This window comes from Penaeus monodon, chromosome 18 (genome assembly GCF_015228065.2).
Source record: "Penaeus monodon isolate SGIC_2016 chromosome 18, NSTDA_Pmon_1, whole genome shotgun sequence".
Classification (NCBI taxonomy): Eukaryota; Metazoa; Arthropoda; class Malacostraca; order Decapoda; family Penaeidae; genus Penaeus; species Penaeus monodon.
Window position 1 is genome coordinate 17,843,568 of NC_051403.1, and position 4,178 is coordinate 17,847,745.

Genomic DNA, 4,178 nt, shown 5'->3' on the forward strand with positions numbered 1-4,178 from the left:
CGAAAGGTCATCACGAATTAAAATCTTCTGCATTTCTATTCCCTAGTAATTGCCAATGCTATAGCACAAATTCTTCTATTATCAATCACTTTTATTATTGTTTATTATAAGTACTGGAGAATGGCCTTAGATTATGCAGAATTAGGGGAATATCTGTAATCCTATTAATATATATTTTCTAAATATTCACTTAAAGTAGTGCAAAGAACGGTGTTTGAAGACAACCATAAATAACAATATTTAGGCGTTAACTTTGCAGGGAGCACTGGGGTAGCCATTCCCTATGACCAGATGTATTTAGCCATGTAAAATGACAATTCTAATTTTCATTTCAGAAGAATGCAATTTACTATTTTTCTTATATTTGTTATCTTTATCATTATATATTTTTTTTCCAGTATGAGGGATCATCTCTCCCCACACTTTATCACATAATCAGTTCAGTATATGGAGAACTATAACCCAATGTTTGTAACCAAATGTTTCTCAAAATACCCCTAAAAGCTATACAATATGTTTGATGAAAACATCTCATATTCGAGGAAACCTACACTGCGGGTAGGGAAGGTTATTCATTTTGATGATTAAGAATGTCCAGAAGGATTTAATTGCATTGCAACCCTTATTGTGCTGAAGAAATTCTTCCCACCCTGACATAAGGGAGGTTCAGTACTGAAGATAACTAAATAACATCAGATAATAACTACTTTCGGAATTAACCAACGGATCAGAGGCCAAGGCAAGCGACACAAAACCCTAAGAAAATTGTCCTCTCTGTCCTGCTGACAAGAAACTAAGTTATCTTCGCAACGGACAAAAAGAGTACTGGAAACATGCGTCTAAGGATACACAGTAAAAACTTAAGAATTGACTGGCTATTGTGAAACCAGTGTCCCTTTTAAAAGGCAAATTTAAGTTGTGTTAATAGACTGATAATTGAACATACAGGACTGACTGATAGGTAGATCGCTGAGTGTGGTGCCTGTCTTTATGAGAGGTAAAGGGAATCATTAATGGTTACTCATTTTGCGGGAAAGTGTCGTGAACGTTTATCTTTTGAAACGATAAAGAGTATTGAGAGATTCTGTGATACAGACATCATAAATACTTTTATCTTATTTCAAGAATCTGATCTCCTAAATATTATTGATTCGAAATGTATACTTTATGCGTTCTTGATGGACATTTTAAAATGCGGCAATGCATATAAAGTTTTGTTTAAACATACAAAATATATATTTTTAAGTTTGTATATTTCTGGAAATTATGAAAGCATACATTGCATTATGACGCTAATGAACTTGACACAGGTGATAATTAAAATAGTTGATTAATGACACCCAGTGATCAGAAAGGGGAAGACTGGCGTGCAGTGATAAAAGCAAGTAAGAAAATAACTCATGTGCTAGGTGAATGTTCTTATTATCGTCTGTAGGAAAACTAGACTATTTAAAGGCCAAGAGAACTTCGGCAAATGTATATCTTAAAATATATTTGAGTTAATAAATAAGGTTGACGTTGAGTGGCGTGTAGCTTCTATCCACAGCTTCCATTTGCCACCTCCTATATGCTATAAATTGTTATGGTTCTAATGACTCACGACACCAAAGAGGATCTAACAAACCAATACTATATCAGTATTCGTATGCCTTTGTCCAATGGGTCATTAGAACATTTACTTTATATGTCTTGTTGAATAAATTGACTAAAAAATTTGAAACTAATTTCAGTAGATTACTGCGGTGTAACCGCTGTGTTAAGAACTAGAGTGGAAAATAAATCTGAAAAACAATTTACCATTGATTGTCGCCTGGATCCAGTCAAAGAAAGCGAGGGCGTCATCAGGCACAGCTAGATCGGCGCGCATACCCTGGCAAGTTGCACGAGCTGTGTCGAACTCTACGAGATCAGCACTGTAGTAGAAACAGCCCAAGCCGGGTGAGGTGTCGAAAGGGGGGATACACTTTGTAGCTGTGGACAGAAACATAGCATATGCATATGTCGGTTTCAAAGTGAAATATTCTTGGAAATAGTGTTTACCTTCAGCTTAACCTACGCTTCCTGCTGGGAAATAATCAGAAACTGGATAATTCGTGGCTGCTGTCCATGGTAAAGCTTCCTGTGCCTCCGTGCAATTTTTAACCATACGGGGATAGTTTGACAATATGGAAGTAACTTCATGCCAAAATGTTTTCTAGATCAGGACAGCATGTAGCAAGGAACTTGAGAAAATGACATTCACATTTATAAATTGAATGAAATTAGTATCTTTCACACGCACATGTTGTGTATCGCTTGTACTGAAAATACTTGTGATATGGAAGGAAAGGAAGGAAGATAATCAGAAAAAAATCTGCCAGTAAAAAACGAATCACTATGCCTTTAATAACTAAATAAAGACAACCTTACCGTACTTGGTCCAACAAGAAACGGCGGGTCCGTAAATGGAGTCATCAAAATCAGCTGGCAGTTTCACATCATAGAGGGAACAGGTGTTGCGTTCGTAACAGAAGAGGGTAGGGAAAATGTGTGGGATGGTGGCACAGGGTTTTTCAGCGGGAAAAGAACAAACCCAGGTCGAAAGATTCCCCTTTAAGCAAATGTGGTCCCGTTTGGGCCCTTTTATGCCGTACCCAAACTGGTTTTCTGACATCAGCTCTTGCCGCGGGCCAAAAAAGGCTCGAACGAGGAAACCCGAACCCAACCCGAAACCCCAGGTTGATGAAGAAACGGACGAAAATCTCCTTATTATACCGTTTTAAACCTTGGAAAAACAATAAAGCTTTCGTTTCAATTTGTAATTTTACACAAAAAACCACCCTATATATTTTACGTATTCTATTTTATTATACATAAAACTTACAAAACCATACATATGTTAATTAAAATACATATGTTAAAAAACATTCTCATTCATATAAAACATACATTGGTTTTTTTGATAATGGGTTTTTTTTTAATATATAATATATATATATATTTTAAAATATATATATTATATATATATATATAAAATAAAATATTATGTATGGGGATGATGTATGTATATTGGATTTTTCAATTTTTGTAATTATACATATATTTTCGTATTACAAAATATATATTATTATATAAAATTTATCCATAACCACACACATCCCCCACCGAAAACCACCACACCACACACAACCCCAAACCCCCCAAAACACCACCAAAAACCCCCACACACCCCATATATATATATTAAAATATTTATAATATAATATTATTTTATAATTTAAATTTTTATATGTTTTTTATAAAATATATCTAGATTATAAAATATATATTTTATATATAAAATATATTTAATTATATATATTTTTATATATATAACTTTTATTACACAAATTCTATATACCCATTATAAAGGGGTAGATAGTTTCAGCATCACACACAAAAAGCACATATATATTTTTTAAAACAAAATTTTTAATATATTATATTATATATATATCTATATATTATATATATATTATATTTTATTATATTATTTTATATATATATATACATTTTTGTGTGGTTTTGCTATGTTTTTAATATTATAATATATATATTTAATAAAATATTATATATAAAATATATAATTATTATACACAACACACATATGTTTTTATGTGCCCACACACACCACACAACCCACACACACACACACACCACACACACAAAGAAAACCCACACACAACACACCCCATAGACACAACCCCACACGCACACCACGGCAAAGCCCCCACACCACAACATACACGCAACTGCACGCAAACCCCACGGGACACATACGCCCCACGCGCACACACCAGACACACCCACACACCCACACACAACACCCACCCCCAAAAACACACTCCAAATCACACCATACACACACACACACACACCCCACCCCAACCCCACCCACACACACACACAAAACACCCACACACCACACACACCCAACCATACACACTCACAAAACACACACAAGGACCCCACACACACACACACACACACACACACAACATACACATACACATAAACACACACACACCACCCCACCAGTATTATATATATATATATATTATTTCCATTTTATATATATATATATATATACCAAAAAACACACACACACCACCCCAAAAAAAACACACCACAGAACACACACCCACAAATATATATATATC